Source organism: Thunnus maccoyii, chromosome 12 (genome assembly GCF_910596095.1).
Source record: "Thunnus maccoyii chromosome 12, fThuMac1.1, whole genome shotgun sequence".
Lineage (NCBI taxonomy): Eukaryota > Metazoa > Chordata > Actinopteri > Scombriformes > Scombridae > Thunnus > Thunnus maccoyii.
In genome coordinates, this window is record NC_056544.1 from 5,984,296 (window position 1) to 5,997,570 (window position 13,275).

At 38.7% G+C, this 13,275-nt stretch overlaps 1 protein-coding gene across 13 annotated transcripts in view; it reads right to left on the reverse strand.

Moving 5' to 3' along the window:
- ctnnd2b (catenin (cadherin-associated protein), delta 2b) overlaps nt 1-13,275 on the reverse strand; it is a 178,340-nt gene that overhangs the window by 101,789 nt on the left and 63,276 nt on the right. The gene's annotated exons all lie outside the window — the stretch shown is intronic.

The window sequence follows — 13,275 nt, forward strand, 5'->3', positions numbered from 1 at the left end:
TGTGTAAAATATTTACTGTGGGCCTCTATTGACCTAGTCTGATTCCACATAATCACCGAGATCACTTAATCACTTCCTACATCTCTAATTTAGCGACTCAAACAGGTCCAGTGTTGTACTTATTGAGGACTGATTCCCCCTGTTGGACAAACAGTCGACCAATCAGAGCTTTGCAGACAGAATAAGGAATGGAGGAGGAATGAAACTCTCAAGGGACTGCAACGATGAAGAAGGGGCGAGGGTCACATGACCAAGTTAGCCAAGTTAACACTACAGCTAGCAAGCTAATCTGCTATCATTTCTATTGCTGGCTGACCACTATTGACTGTATATTATTACAATATTATCATTATAGACCACGCTGGCTGAATTGTTTTACGAGGATTTATTAAAAATGTTACAATAAATTGATGATTAAAATCTAGTTTAAACTATGAACTTGTGCTGTTTCAACTTCGTTATCTGATGTTTATCCAGCCAATACCAAAAAAATTACCACAATTACCAAAAAAAAACAAAATAATTCTCTATTTCCACTAGGCTTGGGCAGTATCAAGGTATTATGGTATACCAGGGTATTTAGAAAAAATACAGACGCTCCTTTTTCTATTAAATTGATGTGGAGATCCTGAATTGAGGCAACGTTTTGTAGTTCACAGCATGTGCCACAAGAGGTCAGTCTCTACTGGTGTAACAGGCAAGTAAGCTGCTAAAGATGGCGACTGCGATTGTGGGGATAACTTTACACGACTAGTAAGGAAGAAAAATGCCTCCGACCCTGTTTGGGATTATTTGGGGTTTAGTCCTGATGATAAAGGTGAAGGTAAAGGTTGCTGAGCAAAACTCGGAGGAGCGGCTGAGATTGTCACTAAAATAGCCTGGGCTGTAGCTGTTGCTAGCTTTGGGGCTAACCCCCTTCACTTCAGCTGGTTGGCGACTTGAGGAGTTGTAGCATTTATTCACAGACAAATTGCCTAAACTGCATACATTCACAGCTTTACATTCACAGCTATACTACTAACTTCATACTCTGTACACTGTCGCCAGCCTCACCATCACACCCGCTCACTCTCTCTCTCGACCGCACACTTGCTACGCACACAACCCACACACTGAGCTAGTCCTTATAGGAGCTATGCTACTTGTATAACACATTTTAGGGTAGCACTTTCTATGAAGCCCATGTCTATCATTTATTTTATAATTCATTTTAGTTTAGACAACATCTTCAAAATACATTTTTTAAAAATTCCCAGATGCTTACGCTCAGCAGGGAGTCGGCTTACAATACACCGGCCAGAAATCCTGAATGCTATAATGACATCTATCACCAGCAGCTCAACTTTTACGTTCTTTTTTCTTTCACACCACTATCATCATATACCGTCAGGAAGCTATGAAGGTACGAAAAAAATAGATACCACCCAAGCCTAATTTCCACCCTTGCAGCTGAAATCACAGTGTGTGAAATTGCAATGAGTCTACTGCTAGATAAAAGCTGGCGCCATATTATTGTACACGTCTGGAACAAACAGCAGACTCCAGACACATGTGAGTAATACCAATACTTTTAGAAACCTGGAAATGATGAAGCAGATTAATTTCACTTACATTTCCAAACATCTTCTATGTTTCCCTTTCCTAACGCTGCCTCACTCTGTTCTCCCTCTCTCCCCTGATCAACAGGGAGATCACACCAGATGCTGACCTTCTCCATTTTCTCCTCCTCTGCTCCACATTCACTTGGCTGAGATCAATAAGCAGAGTTCAGTATGGATCACACCAAATGCTAGGGTTTGAAATGTAACTTGCACTGTCCTTTCAATTTCCTCTCCCCCCCAGATCAATAGCAAAAATGTACAGATGAATCTACCACCGGCATCGTCAAGCAGTCCATCTTCTCTGGATCAATGTTGGTTTACTCATCATCTACATCATCATCAACAATTATCATCATTGTCTTTCCATATATCTGAGCTGAAAAAGACAATTTAAATACCCAAACAAATTACCAAAAGATAAGAGAAAGAGATAAAGTGCTGAGTGTAAACAAGGGTAGATAGTGAGCTATTCAATATAAAATACAATGTCAGAAAGATATAAAGAAACGTAAAGATCACAGATTATTCATTGACACGTAAATTACACCAGGATTAGCTTGGCCACTATCCAGATTTTTCTTCTAGTCTTTCTTTTTTTTTATTTAATCAAAATGTTTAGAGCCTTTTCAACTTTCCCAAATACCAGACGGTTCACCCGAGCTGTACTCAACATTCAGGAACATTGGCTGAGAGATAGTGGCCTTTAACTAAAAGTCTGTCTGCTTTTCATCCAGGCACAACGATGGCATACCCATTCAGAGCGGTGGCATTTAGAGAGGAGCGTGTAATGTGATTCCAGATGATGCAGTTTATGGGCATGATAGAGAGAGGAGCCTAAAATGTCCAAAAAATGGTTCACTGCAGTCAATTTAATCTTAACATGAAAATTCACGCATCACTGTACAATGCAGACAAAAATCTGAGTCACTAATCATAATTTTTTCATCCAGTTTTCCATCTAATGTACTGTATGTCTTTCAAAGTCATGACAGTAAATCTGAAATGTGACAGTGAAGTGCTCACTCTTGGTCTTAAAGGTGCAATATGTAAGGATTGGCCAGAATTTTAGTTTAAAACTTTCAAAAATTAAATAAAATTATCAACAGAATGTGAAGAAACATTTTGACGTTAGGTCAAAGATGTCTATGTATTGTGTTGCAGAGATATCTACTGAAGTTAGCATGCTAACCAGCTGGTCCCAGCCCCTCCAGTCTCACAATACCACTTTGTACCTCAAGGGCGACAGTGAGTCACTGTAGCATCCAGTCTGCCCTTGGTCTAACATGGGAGGAAGAAGAAGTAGTGCTGCCCCGTGCAGCCGGCCAGCAATGGCGGAGACTTTGAGCCAGGCTGAAAGCTGTTGTAAGTTTCGCTGTAAGACTGTTAATATGTCACTTTATGAAGTTTTAATATTCTTTTCAGGCGAGAAAGTAACCATTTAGACTCCCAATATGTGGTCAGTTTAACCAAATAATGCCTATTTGGAAATTTGCGCCAACGTTGTCGGGAGATGCCACTGCTGAAACTGCTGGTCTGGTGAGACAGCTGACGAACTGATCTGTGCAGCTTTTTGGTAATTTATTTATTTTTGTTTTTGTACTAAATGAGGACTGCAGATCACTTACAGTGGAACCACATTAGGAAGGGATCTTTTAATGGCCAGTATGAAAATGAGGAATGATTACAGCAAGCACGAACTGTTTAGATGTTCATATAGGCACCTGGCTATTGTTTAAAGACAGACATGAAAAATTGTGAACCTATCCTTTAATGCTGAATTAATGTGTTCATAATGGCAGGCGCAAACTAACAGTAAGTATGCCAAACTGTATATTTGAAACATGCTAAACTTCAGGTAATGTATTTTTAAGGGAATGGAGAGATTATGGTATGTAGTTTGTGGTTTGTTTCAGGGAGCCCACTGCTGTATGTGTAAAAATACTAAATGCAAAGTCAACACATTTTTTTAAAACTCAATATGCAGAGTAGTATATGTAGTATTGAAGTGGTAACCCTTCCCTTTTTCCACAAACTGGGATTGCACACTTCATGAAGATGACAACACGTCCAGAAATGTTGTTTATATGGAAACATGATGATACATATCCAGCATGTTATCCTGCATTGTGACAGCGCTTGTTTGGTGGGGTCAATTAGACCCCAGTGAGTTCTAATTCTCTGAAATGTTGTTTATATGGAAACATGATGATACATATCCAGCATGTTATCCTGCATTGTGACAGCGCTTGTTTGGTGGGGTCAATTAGACCCCAGTGAGTTCTAATTCTCTAGATCTCTTATGAGCAAACTGTTATGAAACTTCAATAACAGAAACCCCAACTAAGCATGTGTACACACTTTAAAATTTTGGGGGGAGTAGTGCTGCATAAAAAATAATATCAATATCCATTGCAGTTATAGAGCATATGAAAATACATTGCATTTAACATTTAATGGTTCAAATCTCCTGAAACCTGAAACAGACCTTCTACCAGACCTCTAAAACATTAGTTCAAAATTATGTTTACAAGCAATTCTAATAAAATTAGTTAAAGTCATGAAGTATCAGGGTGATAATAAACAATGTTATGTATGTTTATTGAGCTGTTAACAGGGCCTGTGATCTAGGGACCCGCAACAGAACATTACAGTTAAACAGGCTAATAAATGAAGAGACCATGTTCATGAATACAAAGCACATGTTCTGTTTAAATACACAGGCTTTATTATTCATAGGAGCTTCTTGATTGTCGCAGTAACTCGTAAGTCTGTAATTAACCTACAGTCACTGTGCAGCCACATAATAAACTGAGAAGTTTTTAATTTTCCCACAGTCTGTAGCAATACACTAAATGACACTCTCTATAATACATGGTGTATAATCACAGCAGCGACTATAGTTCTCTGTCATGACAAAGCTACTGCATAAAATCCAACTGCAAATTCACCAGAGTGGCTCTCTTTTCCTCTGACTCTGTCTCTCCTCTGTGCTTGTCTCCATACATACCTAGCAGCTAAATTCTAGCTAAAGTGATGATAGTTCTATATTACTATGAAGAAGACATTAACTCTACTGTATTGCTACGCACAGGCAGATAGCAGCTACGTGTCCTTTATGAGTCAGCCATACATAGCAAAGTGCAGGCTCATCATTCTGACTTTGGGAATCCTTTTTTTTTTTGGATGTAGCTTGAAAACACCAGGGGCTAAATTTAAAGTGTACAAAATTAATTTGTCCGTAACGTAATTAACCTACTTAATGAGATGGTGTGGTAAATCACACAATATATTTCCTCCTGAGCTATATTATAGTCATATTTGAGACTGTCCTCCCATGAAAAACAACATCATCAGTCATTTCAGTAAATGTGCCAAAAATGATATTTGCTTGCATTCAAGTGACAGCGCTCTCTAGGAGGAGGAAGTAGCGTGATGTTATTATAGAGCCATAGAGGAGTTCACGGAGAGAGGAGGTCGGGGTGGATGGATGGGACAACAAAACATCAGACGCTGGAGATCGCTGTTTGCTTCCCGTTTCCTACTGACAGTCACTTTTGGTTTCTTTTGACCACAATTGTCCCCAACCTTAACCAGGTAGTTATCATTTGAATCATGATGATGAAGGTCCCCTAATCTTAACCAATTACTTATTTTACTGTAACCCAAACTATGACCTTTCCCTAACCCCAACCAAGTCATTTTTGTGCCCACACTGATGTTGATCTGCCCAAATGTGCATCAGATCAGAAGACGCTTATTTGAATTACAAAGACTGTATTTTGTTGTTTACTTTGGAAGACTTGAGTGAGTGGGCATCAGTCTATGTGGGATGAGAGTTTGATGGTAATGATGATGAGTTCAAGGAAATTTTTTTTTTAGGTATTATTTAGTAGTAGTAGTTTTGGCCGTCATTCCTATCTGTTGTAATATTTCATTCATCAGCCTCATTCCTGAGATCTGTGGATGCTGCAGTAAAATGGTGAGTAAAATCACCTATCATAACTGATAGGAATGAGACTCAGATTGTAAGTACAGTAAACACTTTTTTTTTTGCCTGACAGCCTGATATTGGCTCTTGATGTTCACTGACAGCTGCAAATATGTGTTACATGGAGGTATAATACATTCTTCAGATTGCCTCAGTGGGGAAACCTTTTTCCTTCAAAGGACTATTAGGGACCTTCCTTTCAGAAGAGTTTTTCAATGTAATAAAAACAAGTTCTCGGTACAGCTGCAGCCCTCTGCAAACATCTCTGTCAGTGTATGTGTGCAGAAGAGAAGCACAGAGAGAGCCACAGTGCTGTGAGTCTAAGCTGGCAGCCAAGTGCCCTGACAGCTTCTGGGTAATGGGCACTCGCTGGGTTCGCTAGATGGGTCGCATTTTCTCGCCAGACGAGCGGTGGTGGGTCTCGCTGGGTGTTGTGGTTACAGCCAATGCTTATCCACATGCTCATACATACTTTATACACGCATACACACACTCACCGCTCAGCAGCCACACAAGCACACAGCCATGCACCCGATTACCAGACAAATGTCGCAAATATGCATAGCCAAAAGGGCAGTGGCTATTCCTTTGCTAGCACAGTGGAGTGGCTGCTATGGTGCCACCAGAGCTCAGATATCTGTATCTACTGTGTGTGTACACACTGTCAGAGGTCCACTCAGATGACTGGATAAGGGGCCTGTAGCCAGGGAACAGGTAAACAGCAGACTGAGGGAGGTACACAAACAAAAAACACAGAGAAAGACACTAGTCTTGTTTTCTTCCCAGTTATATCTTAGGGATCAAAATTGAGGACAAGTTACTGTGTTACTTTTAATTTCTGATTCAGAGCAGGGCTGAGAGTCAATCACATTCTCTCCTCATATCAATCACTCCAGGGTTGGTTTAAAAATGCACCAAAACTGTGCTCAGTAAGGCCTTGGTCTGATTGGTGACTGTGCTTTGATTTGTCCAACCAAACCAAACAGAAAGTGCTCCAGGCCAGTGCTCCGGCATCCTGACCCTGTCAGAGAGTTGGCAACGTGAGGAGGAGTCAGATAAAGATGGAGAGAGAAATGACAACAGACAGAGCTATACAAATGTGAAGACAACAGAGAATGATTATTAAGATAGCAGAATAGAAAAGTGGAAGGAAGGGAAACAGAATAAGAAAAGGAGCAGAAGAGGACCAGAGGGGGAAGCTCACCCTAAGGCACAAAATCTGTTTCTTTAACTATTAAATTATGATAGTGATAGCTGTCAAGAAGAAAACTGGGTCAGCACTGGAATAAGCCATTTTACCTACTTAATTTCCTGAATGTGCATGTTATTGAATATGTGAAACACTTGTTGCATATGTTAGACTGTCAATGAAATATTGAGCACAATGTGGTTATTAATATTGAGTACAGCTACTCAACTATCTCCTACTCAGCTATTAAGAGGATGTGGTTTGGAACTGAGGTTAAGTGACAAATACAACAGAATAGTGCTTCAATGGGTAATACTGTCATGTACAACACAACTGTAATCACGGTAATTCAGCGCTTCCTCTGCTCTCTCTCCCCTCTTAATCACTTGCAACCTTGACATATGAGATGGAATGGTCCTTTAACTGACATAGGCAAAACATGTCACGCGCTTCTCTCCACAGACAAAAACATTGTCTCACTGTGACTGATAGAGCAACACACCGATGCACACACACAGTCACACAGTGGATTTGTGCTTTTTGAAGTGGTAAAGCAGCAGCATATGCCGTGGCAGACACTGTGACCTGTGGTGACTGATTAAGACTGGAAACAAAGGCAGAGCTGAAGAACTCATTAGCACCTCTGAAAGTCTTTATCTTCCACAACACAACAGGAGCAGATTCGTGAACTGCCAGCACCCCCACAGCCACACGGCAGCACTTTAAACTCATTCATAATTCAACTTTTAACCTGACTGGAGACAAATTTCCATTATTTAAGGGGGGGTTATTGTTTGCTTTCAATTGAGATGTCAAATTCAAATTTTACAGACAAAGAGAGTCAACTTCTAAGGACTTCTAACTTAAAACCATTGGAAACTTTAGTGCATGACTGAGAGCAAACTCAGAAGTTTTGGCAATGTTAGTGGCGTGGCTCTAGGGATGGCAATGTCAGTCTGACAGTCGCTCCACTACTTTGGTCTGGACTGAAACATCTCGACTACTGAATGGATAGGTTGTCATGAAATTTTGTACAATTGGTAACTATTATTTTGTGACTGCTGGTCCCCAAAGAATGGGTCCTACTGACTTTGTTGATCCTATGACTTTTCTTGTAGCACCACAATGAGGTAGATATTTGTGGGTTTAGAGTGATATCTTGGGTACTATCTAATAATATATAATAAACTTTTTTTCCTGAATCATGTTTTTTCCTCGTGGTCCTGTAGAGAATTTTACAAGGCCAGGGACTTGTCCTAAGCCTGGGTACTTCTGCTCTAGAGTATAAATTCTAACGACTTTGGTCATCTTCTGACTTTTCCTGTAGTGCCACCAGCAGGTCAGAGTTTTCATTTATCCAGTGAAAAAATATTGATAATTGATGATTTTGATGATCTCCTGACTTTTGAGATTGAATTTTTTCATTTTTAGTCAAATATCTCAACAACTGAATTACCCTGACATTTGGTAGAGATATTCTTGGTTCCCAAAGGCTGAATTGTAAAAACTTTAATCTCCTGACTTCATCTAATTTGAAAATACAGCCTCACATAGCTGCTGGCGTGGCTATAGACTCGTGGCTATAGACTATTTTCTCACCTACCCTTATTTTTCAACTTTCCAATGAAGTTAATACAGAACAAGCTCATGATAGTACACCCTGAACAGAATGAATCACTCCCATCCTCCTCTGTTTTGCTACTTTCTTTATAGCTTAGATATCAGTCAAGTTTTCTGAAAACCCCACATAGCCATTGTATTGTCCCTGGTCATAACACCACCAGTTATATTATATCTTATGTGCCTCAGTCTATGAACCTGTGGTTTGTTTGGGGGTAGAAACTAGAGCTGCTCCTTTGGGAAAGACAATAAGGCTGCATGTGAAGGATTTTTCAAAGAAAGAGTAATACAGCTTTCTACTGTAGCTAGAGCAGTTCCAGATTTTATTATATCATAAAATGATATAATTACAGGTTACACAAGCAAATCTTAACTGTCATAAGATAAAAATATTCACCAAATGGACTTTGGAGAGAGAGCTGATTGAGTGGATCAGTCTTGACCTTTTTACAAAAGTAAAATCTTAACAGATTATTTCCTAATTTAAAAGAAAATACTAGAAAGTTCCTCCTTTCTTTGCTTTTTTTTTCCTTTTTTTTGGTCAAACTACTTCTAAGCTACTGTTTCTAAACTAAAGAATGAAATTTCACTCTTAATTAACATACCTTCCCCATGAAAGTAAAAGTGGCTGTACTGCACTGTATAGCCTACTATATACTACTACATTTGTATGGGTTCCCATTTAGTGTGTTTCATTGATAGCTAACCATAAATGGAGGTTTTCAATATGGAAAATGATATAAATATATAATACTAAAATATTTTATATAATATAAAATATTTTTTTTAGAAATTATTTTGTAGGCTGTGGGACACTGGCCTCACATTTTTAAAAAAACTAGTTCATGATAGACAATGAAAGCTCTAGTTAGCTAAAATGACACATGGTCAAAGTAATTACAAAGTAATTCAAAGAAATTTGAGAAATGGGGGAACACCAATAAATCAGTAGTGAGAAATGACCCTACAAACACCTACAGTGTCCCAGGCAGCATGGATTTAGAACAGGGTGAGCAAAATAACAACAACAATCATCTAACAAAACTTTCTAAAGAAGAAACCAAATTACTTAAAAAAAAATGCATTGAGGCTACTAATGTATGTTATGCTAACCCAGCTAAACAAAGACAGTTGAAAAGAAAGAAAAGAAGAAATTCATTATAAATCAAAAAGACAAAAGGAATCAACTCAGAACAATGCAACACTGAATTTACTTTTACTCCCAACAAGCTACTGAAAATATTAATCCCCTTGTTTAATTGCTGTGCAGTGTCAATACATCTCAGTAGAATTCTACCAAGATAAATTCCTGTACATGTATTGTAGCTGCTGGTTAAATGTTGCCCCTTCTGTTCGCCAAGACAAGCAGTAATGAATAAAACTATTCAGAACAGCAACAATACTAATGTTTCAGAGGTAATTGAACAATAAATCCTACATGCTTTAGGCACTACAAACCTCCAGCATATTGCCTTGGTGGACTTGTGTGTTTTGCCAAACCATTTGTCCATTTGGTAATTACCTACAAGTCAAACAAAGTGGATGGCTTATAAAAAGCAGTGGAAGACAGTGTAATCCACAAGACGCTCAGCTCCTCACTAAATAATAAACCCATCTAATCAAGTTAGAAAGATGGCAGCCTTTATCCCATCTGTGTGCAGCTGGGTGATGAAGTGGAAGACGTGTTTTTCTTTTTTTGGACTCCACACCTCTTCCATCTCCCATGTTGCTGCTGTTTTAAATGGAGGTCCTCTGTACAGTCCTGTGACAGCGTTGACGAGCTAAATGCATGCACCGGTTAATTAGACTCGTGAATGAATCCCTTTTTAGACCGTCTTCCCGCTCTTTGTTGGTCCACCCCTCAAATTGAAATGAGAATCACAATGGCGGCAGATGAGTAATTAGTTTGAGACGGATGGAATCCCCATTCGCTTAACAAAATCAAAAAGGAGAAAAGATGATGGATTGTGTGTGTCTACTTGTGTGTGTGTGTGGGAGAGAGAGAGAGAGAGAGAGAGAGAGAGAGAAATGGAGACGGAGGCTTAATCGTGTTACATTGTCATGAGAGGCAAGCTAAGTGCATTACCATCATTGTGTCAGGAGGGCTGTTTTCACATTGGGACTAGTATGGAATGTGTGGAATATGTTCTTTGGGAAGAGAGCAGAGACAAGGCTTGGGTCCAAACTCAATCTGCAGCAGATAATATGACAGCCTCTTCACATTGTGTAAAGTTTACTTCCCCTCACCAAAAAAAAAAAGAAGGTCCTGAACAGCACAATGGACTGCAGCGATCGCTGTGCAATCGTTTGATTCTTTGTGAAAAAGCAATTGCTTTTTTCTAATGGACAACAAATAGCATGTTATGTTTACAAAGTGGAGGATTTGTTTGTGCTATTAGACCTGAGCCAAAATTCATTTAAACTACGAAAAGCAGCTGCTTTGATCAGCCTGGAGAGTAATATACTGGCTGAGTTGAAACAATGATGGCATCATTTTGCTTTCTATTGCTGCAACAAAAACTTACTCTGGAATATATTCTCCCAATTGATGATCATAAAACGAAGAACGGGGAAGTACAAACACGTAGATTTTTTTTAATAATGACACTACAGCTTTAAGTATAAAATCTTTGGCTGTAACACTCTGATACACATTTACAAATATCCATATTAAAGCATTACTTACATGACTCATCAGCTCTAGATTAACACTCTTAAAATAAATAAATAAAAATGTCAATCTGACATCAGATTTCTTTAAAGTTCAAATCCTCTCTGAGCAAAGGGATCCATTCCTCAGGCACCTCTGAGCTTTAAGGTGTCGTTAATGTGCAGTTAAGAGCTTCAAGATGGCAATTTGATCCCTGCAATAAACTTTACTAGTGAGTTTTTTTTTACAGATCTATATCCTTTCTCGAGGCGCATTATGCACACGCAATTAGGTTTCATTGGAGGTCTCAAGCTGGCATCCTGCAAAATATACTTTTCTCAAACAGACGCTGGACTGAGCATCACCTGGTGTCTTATTAAGTGAATGTGTTTTTTGCTAAAGTGCAGGCCCTTCTCTAAAAAGCACCACATGTATTTGGATTTCTTACCAATAAATACCACATCATCCATTGTAACCTAACTGCTTCATGCCCTCTATTCTGCATGTGTCCATTTTGAAGAGCGAGAAACGGAATAATAAAAGCAAGTCTGATAACAGCTAATACGTGTTCTTACAATGAGGTCAGCCAAAGTGAACATAATTACTGGAATGAAGATGTGTAAAAAGTTGATGAGTAAAAACCTACTTTTGTATTGTAAAATACTGAAAAATTGGTCTGAACAGTTCTTAGGAGGTAAAGCTAAACTCTCATTGGTAGAGTTTGATTCTAGTGAGTGTGGTAAATGAGCTCTAAATAAAAATATAAACGGTAAATGTCTTTTTTTTAAATTAACTTATGACCATCAATTATGTCACAAGGTCCCGATCCCAGTTAGCTAACCTGTGGTGTTAGTTATCGGCTAGCTTTGCTTACAGTCTTTTAAAGCTGCGCTTATCAATATTTCTATATTACTTATTGATCAAATGAGTACTTGTAATGTGAAAGGGGACTCTCGCAGTGACCCACAGTGAATGATCACCAGACTCTGTAGTTCCCCTCAGCTCTACAGAGCGTTTTAGTGTCTTTCAGCGAGTTATTTTGGTTTTACGACCAGTAACGTTACTGTTTTGATTCAGTCTCACTGCTGTCATCAACCTTGTTTTCAGCCAGTAGTCACCTGTTTTCAGGGGAAAAGCTCTGATAAACTGACATTGCTGCCCAATGTCTGCTGAAAGTGTAACTAGTCAACTGCTTGCTAACGTAACAACTTGATAAGGTGATAATGTGTCAATGTCATGTTTACAGCTTGTTCTGCTGCCACTATGTGCCTGAAGAAATCTAATTCAATAAGACATTTACACTAACTAGCGAGCTATCTCTGTCTGAGAGATATATCTGTAGTATGAAAATATTATGAAAGTTCAGTTAGAGGCTGCTAGTCATTTTGACAATGATTTTCTTGGTCTTACAATTATGTCAGAAAATAACAGCAGTAATTATTTCTTAATGATTAAATACTACACATGGCACCTTTGAATATATTAATTGCTTCAGCTCAGGGTTGGGCAATGTGGACAAAATCAAATATCACAATATTTTGACCAAATACCTCAATATCAATATTGCGACAATATTGTAGGGAGAGTAGATAAAGGCAAATAATAGCTAGAACAGCTAGAACAGTCTGGTGAGTTCAGAAAATCACATCACTTTACTGTAACGCAGCTTTTAAAACCAGGAAAAGACAACACTTATGCTATGTCATGATATTACGATATCCAAAATCTAGTCTCATATCACGATATCAATATAATATCAATATATTGCCCAGCCCTACCTCAGCTTTAGGTTTTCAAACACAGCTTTGAGAAATGAAGTAAACAGACATCAGTGGATCATATTACAATTCTGGTAAAGCTGGCAAAGGGAAAACAAGAGCTATTTATTGCTTCTATTCTTATTTGATGGTCTTTTGTAATGTGTTTATTGTGGAAATATATGCTAAATAGTATAAATAAATGTTGCAGCTCCATAAAGTAACTCCCGCAGCAAGTGTGTGGGTATAGGAGAAGGAATAAGGTCTGGCGCGCTAGAGGAATACAGCAACATCGCTCTCTGTAAGTTTCAAAGCAAAACAACAGCGTTTCCCAACTGTGATTTTAATCACACAGATGAATTTTGGACACAAATCAAGCAGTGTGCCTTTAATCTGACCAGCTGTAAAGCCAGTCACCTGCAAGAGCACAGCTGACACACACAGGTAGAGCGCACAGAAGAGAATCTGAC